Below are 11,701 nucleotides of genomic sequence, written 5' to 3' on the forward strand. Positions count from 1 at the left end.
TTAACCAGTACTATTGAACAGCTGCCTGGGATATAATCCCAGCTCTGTCACATTCCAGCTGTGTGATCTTGGGGGACTCTCTTCACTTCTCTGAGCATCAGGTTTTTCACAGGTTAAATGAGGATAATAACAGCAGGTACCACACAGGGTTGTTGTGAAGATTCAATGACAATATGTATAAAAACCTTACAATAGTGCTTACACACAGTAAGTGCAACATAAATGATAGCTTTTAGGGGTTTTTTTTGGGGGGGTAAGATAATTAGGTTTATTTACTTTTAATGGAGGTACTGAGGATTAAACCGAGGACATTTGGGCATGCTAGGCATACACTCTACCACTGAGCTGTACTCTCCCCCTCTAAATGAGAGTTTTTTATATATATATATATATATTTTTTTTTAATGGAAGTATAGTCAGTTTACAATGTTATGTCAATTTCTGGTGTACACCATAAGGCTTTAAAAATTTTATCTGCAAACACGCCTTCCCCGTCACTCATTCATTGTCGACACCTTAGCCGAGATGGCATTTTCCAACATTAAGGCACTTGTTTCTGATCACTGCCACCTGAGCAGCAGGTAGGCTATGTCTAGCATATAATAACTGCCCAACAAATAGCTCGACTCAGAGAATGAAAGAATGAGAAAAATCAAACTTGTGCAGAAGGATCAAATAGAAGCAAAAAGAAATTGAAAGTTGAAACTGTAAGACTGCAGGTAAGATCGCAAAATGGTCTGGACCTTGAAATAGTTATGAGGCTATAGAATCAAAAGCTCTTAGACCAAAATCGTGTTCAAAGAAAATAATACAGAAAAGGTGAAGTTTAGACTAATGGGAAAAGCAGGAAGGAAGGGAGAGGGTTTTTGAATCCACTGAATCAGGACAAGACAACTAAATAGGATTTTAAAGGATTAGAAAATCCTTTCTAAATAGGATTTTAAAGTGTACACATGCAAACTTTATAGTCTTTTCACTTTTCAGGATTTAAAAAAAAAAAACACTCCCAAGTTATTTTTGATAGGAAGAGAAAAATCTGGAAAAAAGAGAGTTCCTGGAGCACGAGAGATATCCATGCACACCTGGCCTTCTGTACTGCCAGCCTCCTTTCCAGGGAATTCATCCCTGTTCCTTTTTTCCCTTTCTTTTTAGGTAGGACTGCTAGAATGACCCAGCTCTGGACTGGATGCTTTTACTTGCAATCCTCAGCATTTCCGAGTCAAAGCTCTCTCCTCCCCACCCCTGGTGATCATGATCTGCCTCATCTCTGCTATTTAGACCTAGTGTCCTGAAAGCAGCTGCCATGTGGCCCTTGTTCAGCATTTCTGTTAGCTTCCCACTAACCATAGCACCACCTTTGCTGGGCAGGTTCGTGGTCTAGCCCAGGAATTTCCAAACCACAGGATGAGACCCAGTAGTCAATTTAGTGGGTCAAGATGAGATAACTTTTTCACTGGAACGAAATAGAATGGAAAAATAAATATCAGAGTGCATTGTACATAGTAAGGTTTGTCTTACAAAATTTTCTAAATTCAGTCACGTCTGTATATATTTGGTTATGATGTAAAATATATACCTTGCCTTAGGCCATGGTTAAAAATACTTGATAGCTACTGTGATTTAGTGCCACCTCAGTGTGCGAGGCCCTATTGTGTTTAGTGTATGAATCAGACAAGCATGTTTTCCCCACAAGGAGCTTAGTTCAGTAGTTTAGCCTTTATGTAAATAACTCTGATACAAGACAGATAAGTACATACACCCATAAATAAGGTTTACAGATAAAGAAAATAACTTAGCGTCTATAATAATAAAACGCTATGTAGAATGCTTATTGAGTACATTCGTGCAAGGCAATGTGCTAAGTACTTTACAGGCATTATCTCATTCAGTGCTCTTAACAACACTATGAAATAGGCCCCAAGACTGAACAGCAGTGTTCTTTGAGTCCAACGCCCATGTTCCTATGCTACTGAACACTGCCATCTTTGTAATTAGAAAATTGCCCCCCCACCATTGTTCTAATACCTATTAATAATATTTCTACTTCTACTACCTCTAATAATACCAATAAAATATTCACAGTAGACCCTTCCTATTACCAGATGGTTACATTTAAGTTTGAAGTCCCCTCACTACCTATGAGTTTCAAAACAACAGATCTCCCACTGTAAGAGAACTTCTCTTGTCATGAGCCTCCAATGTAAAAACAAAAACCACAAAAGAGGGAGGGGATCATTATGTGGTATGTCCTTGGTTGCCTCAAGAGTTGACTCTATGTCTTTGGGCTCATAAACATGAGCAGGTAGACAGTAATACTTTTCCTAAATGCAATCAACTAATTCCTGCATAAATTTTCTTTTACCTCCAGAGAGTTCACTGTAAATGTGAATAGTGTTTAAGCTATTAAATGTTAATATGCTCAGCTCATTAAATCTTCTTAGGAATAATTTGTACCAAAGGAGGGTCTGTTAACATCCATATGCCTATCTGAATGTCAGCCAGGAGTGTACGTGGGGCCCAAAGAAACACTAGGCAAGTCTTAGCCGGAGCAGAACCTGACCGGGAAGGGTGCTATGGGGCACCTGCTGCTGGGGCTAGACAACCAGTCCCAAGGAGCACTCGAGTGCAGAATATCAGAGGGCACAGTGGATGGGGCCTCTTAAAAATACTGGCTGAGGCATGTGAAGAAGAAAATAGAAATGGAGGCATGGGCTACAACTTGAATTATCATTTTATTATAGTCTTTTTTACAAAATGCATCCAGATGATTGTAATTCTTAATTATTAAATATTAGTTACCTTTAAAGAAATCTCTTTCATGAATACATAAATTAGAAAGCATACTCATGGGGAGAGGGTATAGCTCAGTTGGTAGAGTGCCTGTTTAACATGCATGAGGTCCTGGGTTCAATCCCCTGTTCCTCCATGAAAATAATAAGTAAATAAGTAAGAACCTAGAAAGCATACTCACAACCCCTGTGAACCCACTGCCCAACAAAGATGCTAGAAGCCTGGTTTTGGATGCTATATTTGGGGCAAATCTGTTATTTGGTTTTGGTCTAGGTTGTTGGAAGGATGAATAGACAATGTCTACATCAGTATCATTTCGGTTTTTCTGAAATTGTGCATGACCAAGGCACAGCATTTGGAATTAATATGAATATCACAAAATTCTCTTTCAAATATAGGTAAGCATTCTAGATATGTGGACTAAAAATTCCCCTATCACTGCAAAAATAAAATGTTGCACTAATAGATCATAGTTACAGAAATGAGCTGATAAGTTTATGTACAAGTACAATGATTATGAACATCAAATTGTTAAACAGGAAAATAGATAAAGAATATGTATATTACAGAGTGTGTTCACTAAATAAGTCTATGAAGAAAATTATATACTTTTTTGGCTAATGAATGTCATAAAACTTTTAAAATCCAAGGAAGGCCAAGTAGTATAGATTAGATTATATAAACATTCTAGTATTTTTGGATTGTTTGGAGTACTTGTATTTCTAACATGAAACAAAATAATCTTCAAGGACTGAATTTAATTTTCCAGCATTTAATTTCATGTAGGCCATAACCCTTTCAAGAAAAAGTTCTTTTTGAGAATGTTTTACATTTTGGGAGTCTGAAATTAAAAATGGAATGTCAACTCTGTCACCTCAGAATTTCACAGGGAGAAAAAACTCCCCCAAAATGCATGACAAAACATCTCCCATCCTCTACAAAAAAGAACCTAAACAGTGTAGTAAAGAGGAAAATACTAAATAAAACTGAAGCATCCTAAAAATATATTGTCTTTGCTCTGACCTCAGTTGACAGTGAATAACCTATTTAGTTTCACAAATGTGCGGTTCAGTGTCCACAGAAGCAATCGAGCAGCTTACAGTGTTTTTAAACAAAAAGATGGTTTCTGTTCTGAACGAAAAAAACCAATAAAAAATTTTAATTCCAAATGTTAACTAATGGAAGTGTAGAAGAATTAATTTTAAAAATGAAGCTTTAGGTTTGTTCTTATATCTGACAAGTTCATTCTAAACTGGTGATATTTGGTTAGGCTGAATATCTTTTTGATTTGTTTTTTTGTTTTCCTATTTTTTGATTAAAAATTTTTGTTTTTTAACTTTTAAATTTTGGGGGTTTTTTGGTTTTATTTATTTTTTCTTTGTTTTATTTCCTTATTTTTCTTTCTTTTTTTTTTTTTTCTAGGCCAAACATTGATGTTGCACTAGGCCCTTCAGTATTTTGTATTTGTTGATCTCTTACTGCTGTTTATTGTGTAAAGCTTACCTTTGCTCATAATTGAACTTTCTATAGATGGTAATCCTCTGGATTTGTTCTTTTCACTAAATATTATCTTTATGAGATGTGTTTTCTTTGCGATATCATACTACAATGTATGTAAATGCCTCAATTTATTTTATTAATCCAGTCTGTAAATGGACACTGGGGTTGTTTCTTATCTCATTTAGTTTTTTTACTATTATTAGCAAAGCTTCTCTGAATATTTCTGTTAATGCCTCTTTATGTACATGTTAAAGAATTCTAGAGTGTAATAGGAGTTGAATTGCTGGTTTGTAGGGGATGTGCATTGTTAGTAGATAATGCCAATAATTTTTCCAAAATGGTAGCCCTAATTTATACTCCAACCACAGCATTCATATCTATTCTTTCTCTGTAACTTTATAGAAATCTTGTGATACTACCAGGGCTTACAGAGAATTATTATGGATGTCCTAAGACCTGCTCTTGGTTCTTCTACCAATTTGCTTTTAGATGAGTTGCTTAATCTTTCTAGGTCTCACTTTATTCACTTATCAAATGAACTATTTGGATGAGGAAACCTTTGTGAAATTTCTTTCAGCTCTAAAATTCTCTTATCTCCACTCTACAGTTGGGAATACAGTTGAGACACAGAATGATAATTTGCTTTTCCCAAAGTCATATAGCATATCCTTGGGGCTCAAGTTCCTCACAATTAAAAAGGGGCTAAACTATATAATGTTACATGTCACTTCCTATTTTATGGGTCTGTAAAGAAAGTCCAAGGTTTCAGGGCCAACGTTAACCACCATGCATTAACTGACTCATTGCTACAAACATTAATTAAATACATACTATATGCAAGGCAGGCATCATAGATACCAAGGAGCTAATGGGCCTGGTCCTCTGCTTTCAAGGAGCCCACAAGGTAAGAGATACATAGATAAACAAAGATATGTCATGCTATAGTGAGATAAGTGCTATGATGGAGATCTGCACAAATCACAGGGTCAGGGGAGGAACCAGTGAAACTGGGAATACTTACTAAAGTAAATGAAAGCTTGGTGAGAGCCTGGACTAGCACTTTTGTCTGCCCTGTATCTAGCATATACTATTTTCCCAGCATCTAGCACGGTGCCTAGCACGGTGCCTAGCACACTGCCTGGCACAGCATCGTCCCTCAATAAATATTTATGAAAGGAATGAAGAATAATAATGCCTTATCTTCCTAAAACATTTTCACTGTTTACAAAATGCTGCTTTATACATTATCTTCATTGATCTTATCAGGTCCTTTGGTACAATACAAACAGATGGGGTTGAGAAATAGTCCCTGAAATGGCAAGTATCAGAAAAGATTAAGGAAAACCTGATAAAGTCACTGTTATCAAATCTGATCTTCTTAGCAGGTGTTTCTTACACATGGGGAAAGGCTAAATCTGAAAGGGAAAAAAATCCCTCTCAAAGACAGGATTCCTGCATGAAGTCCAGGGTTCAATCTTCACTAACTCCATTTAAAAATAAATAAATAAATAAGACAGCATCCTTCATCACATCTTACTGCCAAAGCAACTGTCTCCTATTAAATGCATGAGGCACTCTGTTCCATATTACCGCCCTGCCTGTTTTGCCTGTATATACCCAAGAAATCAGAAAACAAACGTGGGACTAACTGCTGTGAAAAATCAATGCCCGACGTTTTCTATTTTTATCATGACAATGAATGCTGGATTGTTGCATCTGAACACAAGAATGGGAATTATTCATGTAGAAGAAATCAGACATGAAACAAAGAGCTGCTCTGTAAGAAAAACGGGGTTGAACATTTCTGAACTAGAACCACTGCTTGAGATACCTCTTCAATTTTCCATTCCTACCTTCTTTTTCTGCAAAGCTTAATTGCTGCCTTGGAACTAGATTTTTTAAAAAATTGTTCTTATTCTTAGTATTTACCCAGTGTCTCTGGGAGAGTGGAAGCAGTGAGGGTCTGTTACAGTTATCTTTGGGTATCTTGACTCTTAGCACCTTGCATTCCTCTCTGCCAACCCTTATCACAGTGAAGTTCCAGCTTACCCAGGATTGAGGGTCTAAAATCAGCACATGAGATGAAAATAGCAGTCAGAATTACCATTATCAATCATTTAAATCTCCCCCAAAATACAACATGGGTAATTTGCATACAGTACCATATATATATATAAATGCACCACGTGCATAGGAATATCCTGTATGTAATAGATTATACAGGCAAACCATATCACTCAGTACTTTCGTCCTTTTCTTATCACTGGAATTAAATGATTAACATTTTATTGTCTACATGTATATTTTTCCTTCTGTACCACTGAAAGTAAGTTGCAGATATTATGACACATCCTTTTTAAGTATTTGAACATGCATCTGTGTCTTACCAGTAAAGACATTCTAGGGTGGCTTTTTGTTTGTTTCTTTCTTTTTGTTTTTTTATAATGAAGTATACTCAGTTACAATGTGTCAATTTTTGGTGTACAGCACAATGTCCCAGTCATGCATATAATACATATATTTGTTTTCATATTCTTTTTCATTAAAGGTTATTACAATATACTGAATATAGTTCCTTGTCCTATACAGAAGAAATTTTTTAAATCTATTTTTGTATATAGTGGTTAACATTTGCAAATCTCAAACTCCCAAATTTATCCCTTCCCGCTGCCTTTCCCCGGTAACCATAAGATCGTTTACTGTCTACGAGTCTGTTTCTGTTTTGTAGATGAGTTCATTAGTGCCCTCTTTTTACACTCAGTACTATCAATACACAAAAAGGAGAGCATTCCGAATGGAAATCACAGAGGAGCATTTATGCTATGACTGTTTCTTGTAGTGATTATTTAACGCTTATCACTCATTAGTCTTTAATCTCCATACAGGCAGGGAACCTGCCTTATCTTGATGGCTTGTCTATCCTCTATCTCTATCTATGCCTAGCTCAGTTCTGCTCAATAATACTTGTCGGGGTGGGGCAGGGTATTGCTTAAGCGGTAGAACACATGCTTAGCATGCACAAGGTCCTGGGTTCAATCCCCAGTACCTCCTCCAAAAATAAATAAATAAATAAATAAATAAATAAATAAATAAATAAATAAATAAACCTACCTAATTGTCTCCCCCTCATAAAACAAATAAATAAATACATGTCAACTGATTAACTTAAAGGTGAGATGGGTGGACAGAGACAGTCAGGATGAGATTTGGTCCAGAACCAGCCTGCTCTACCACCATAATGACCCCAACAATGACAGTGTGTCCTATCAGCTGTCAGGCCCAAAAGATCACTTTTCTGAGCAACTCTCCTGCAGGATACTGGGCCACTGTGTCCTTCCCATCAGTCTGGGATGGATAACATTTGAACTCATAAAAGAAAAATGATCACCAATTTTGCCCACAGTTTCACTTCATGAATTTCAATGTTTACTGTTTTTAAAGTAATTCCTCTTATACGTGAATGCCATCATTAAAAACAGCTACCACAAAAGGGTATTAGAGTGAGTTTTATTTTCTTTTCCACATTTTCCTGTACTTTTTATACTGTTCTACAATGATTATATATTGGTTTTTTTGGCTACTAGAGGAATGGAAACAAAAGCAAAAATAAACAAATGGGACCTAATTAAACTTACAAGCTTTTACACAGCAAAGGAAACCATAGACAAAATGAAAAGACAACCTGCAGAATGGGAGAAAATATTTGTAAATGACGCAACTGACAAGGGTTTAATTTCCAAAATATACAAACAGCTCATATATTTCAATATCAAAAAAGCCAAACAATCCAATCAAAAAAAAAAAAAAAAAGAAAAGAAACATAAATTGACTTTCTCCAAAGAATACATAGGGATGGCCAATAGGCCAATGAAAAGATGCTCAACACCGCTAATTATTAGAGAAATGCAAATCAAAACTACAATGAGGTATCACCTCACACTGGTCAGAATGGCCATCATCAAGAAGTCTACAAATAATAAATGCTTGAGAGGATGTGGAGAAAAGGGAACTCTCCTACATTGTTGGTGGAAATGTAAATTGGTCCAGCCACTATAGAGAACAGTATGGAGGGTCTTTAAAAAACTAAAAACAGAGCTACCATATGATCCAACAATACTGTTCCTGGGCGTATATCCAGAAAAGACAAAAATTCAAAAATGTACATGCACCCTAGTGTTCATAGCAGCAATATTTACAGTAGCCAAGACATGGGAGCAACCTAAATGTCTGTTGACAGGTGAATGGATAAAGAAGATGTGAGCTATACACACACACACACACACACACATATATATATAATGGAATACTACTCAGCCATAAAAAAGAATGAAGTAATGTCATATGCACCAACATAGATGGTGGACCTAGAGACTGTCATACTAGGGGGAGGATATAGCTCGAGCGGTAGAGCACATGCTTGGCATGCATTAGGTCCTGGGTTCAATCCCAAGTACCCTCTCTAAAAATAAACAAATAAACCTAATCACCTCCCCTCGCCAAAAAAAAGAAAAGAGACTCATACTAAGAAAAGTAAGTCAAACAGAGAAAGACAAATATTATATGATATCACTTACATGTGTAATCTAAAAAAAAAGGGATACAAATGAATTTATTTACAAAACAGAAATAGACTCAGAGACAGAAAACAAACTTAGGGTTACCAACAGGGAAAGGTAGGGAGGGATAAATTAGGAGTTTGAGATTAGCAATAACAAACTACTATACATAAAATAGATAAACAACAATGTCCTACTGTGTAGCACAGGAAACTATATTCAGTATCTTGTAATAACCTATAATGGAGAAGAATCTGAAAAGGAATATATACACACACACACATACACACACATTTATAAATAACTGAATCCCTTTCCTGTATACCTGAAACTAACACAACATTATAAATCAACTATACTTCAATTTTAAAAAGAAATTCTTCTTATACATGAATGTCATCACTAAGAAATCAAGTATCACAAAAGGGGATGGGATTATGAGTTTTATTTTCTCTCCCACGTTTTCCTGTACTTTTTTATAGTGTTATACAATGATTATATTTTGTTTTTAAAATCAGAAAAAATTGTTTAAAATATTAAGCATCACAAACCTTAACTCCCACTTTAAGCTACTTTCACACAATTTCAGATTGTGATAAAAGTCAAGAGACACTGTGTGAAAAAGTAACTGTGATCATTCTAAATATTGTTATTGTGAAACAATACTGTTTGATTGCTTCTAACTTGGTGCCATTCTTAATAAAAACCAATCTCTTTCCATTAGTCCTCTTTTTGAGACAAAATTGCATTTTCAATGCTTTAATAAAAAAAAAAACCTCTTGACTTAAGTTTGCCTGGGCTTCCATTCACCACTCTGAGGTAGGTATCATTTCCAGGATGTTATAAACGAAGGGTTTAATAAAGATTGGGGAACAAAGAGGGAGATAAGCCTCACTGCTTATCTTCCACACATTCAAAGTGTGACTGCCATCTTATCATCACACACTCCTTTATTTTTAGTACTTTGACATTCTGACATAGATAATTTCCTTGTAGATTTAGCTATCACCTGTATAATCCACACTCTCCAACTGTTCTATCTGCCAATACATACAAGGAGAAATAAAAAAGAAGTTGATCCACAAAGGTAACAGGCTGTAGAATGACTGCAGCTTCCTCACCTATCTCACCTCAAGCCAAGCACTGCTGAAGTGGGAGGAAAAGGGGCAGGGCACAGCCACTGAAGGAATGACACAGCAATTGAGGACAGGACAAACAGGATACAAGCAAGATGGCGGAAGACTGGACCTCCAGTAGACCTTGAGCCTCATGGCACACCCAAGGGTGCCATGACAGTTCCTAGGCTGACCATAAAAGGTCAAAAAGTGGGCAGAGGGGGGCGTTTCCTGGAAATCCTCACTCCTTCCTCAAAGTAGTTGGAATAATCCTCCTACTTATTAGCATATGAAATTTCTGAGCCCATAAAACCTAACAACCCAGCACCTCGTGGCAGCTCAAGCTCTCCCTCTGTCGCTCTCACTCTGGCTCTGTTGCTCTATCTCTGATGTACTCACCTTCTGAGAAGGCCCGCACTCTGTCTGCAGATTGTGTATCTACTTTTACTTTAAACACCCACACCCCTCGGCTTCTCTCCCTCTCACCTTTCTGAGATGGCCCACATTCTGCCTGTGGAGTGTGTATCTCCTAAGCCATTTTCCCTTCTGAGAGAGACAGACCGCACTCTGTCCATGGAATGTGTATCTCTCTAAATAAACTTATTTTCACTTTACCATGCCTTCCTTGCTCTTGAATTCTTTCCTGTGCGAGGCAAGAACCTATTCTCCGCAACACTGCTTGATACATATACATCCTTCTACAGATAACATTCATTTCCTCTCTATGCTGGAAATCCCACTGAATTAGAGGATCACTGTAGTTCCAAACTGAAGGAGTAGAATTAGATGAAATATGATGTCCTGGGAAGCACAGTGGGCTGACCTGAGTTCTGAGCTCTGCTACCAAGAATAACTTTGGGTAAATTATTAAATTAGAAAGTCGAGCTGGGATAACTCTGCAAGCCATTTGAGTTCTAAAATTCCATTATTTATCAGATTCCAACTTGTAAGCATATCACAGTAACAACTCTGGTAACTACTTTTCTTTAGCAGTGTTGAGATATTTGCATGATGTCTATAATTCACATTATTCTGACATATATATATATATCTATTCCTACTGCTGAAACATAAGGCTTTTGTAGTCAGTGGCAGATGTGGAATACAGCTGTATTACCTTCAACTGTGATCCTCTTCCTCTTAGGGCTACCTAGCTCCACAAGATCAATGCTCTGACATGAGTCTCCTAAGGTCTACCTAGGTTCTGCTGTAAACACAGTATAATTTAAGCTGGAAAACCACTACCCAATGTAACACCAGATATAATAACTCACTATCTAACACAGACTGAGAGAAATTGTTACTTCATTTAAAATGAAACACAAAACATTAAAATTGGTATCATGATGTCTTTTTGACCTTGAAGAGCACAGACCAAAGTAGTAACACATCATCTAATTATACTATTGACACTTTGCGGAATTTGGGGGCTTCATGTATTCTAAGTGGATCAGTCCCAAATCTACATCTCTGTGTCCAGCCCAGAGCAATCTCCTGAGCTCTAGACACATATATCCAGCTGTTGATCAGATTTCTCTCCTACTTTCCTGCCCGCAGACACCTGAAATCAACGTATCCCAAACTGAACTCATCATCTCGTGCTCCTGCACCCCAAATCTACTGCTCTCCCTTGGTCTATGATCTTACAGGACAGGACTGCCATAGTATTGGGGGCTTATGTTTTAAACTTTAGCATGTCGTCGTTAATTCCCTTTTCTCATGCCTAATTAGTTTTCAAGG

This window comes from Camelus bactrianus, chromosome X (assembly GCF_048773025.1).
Source record: "Camelus bactrianus isolate YW-2024 breed Bactrian camel chromosome X, ASM4877302v1, whole genome shotgun sequence".
Taxonomy (NCBI): Eukaryota; Metazoa; Chordata; class Mammalia; order Artiodactyla; family Camelidae; genus Camelus; species Camelus bactrianus.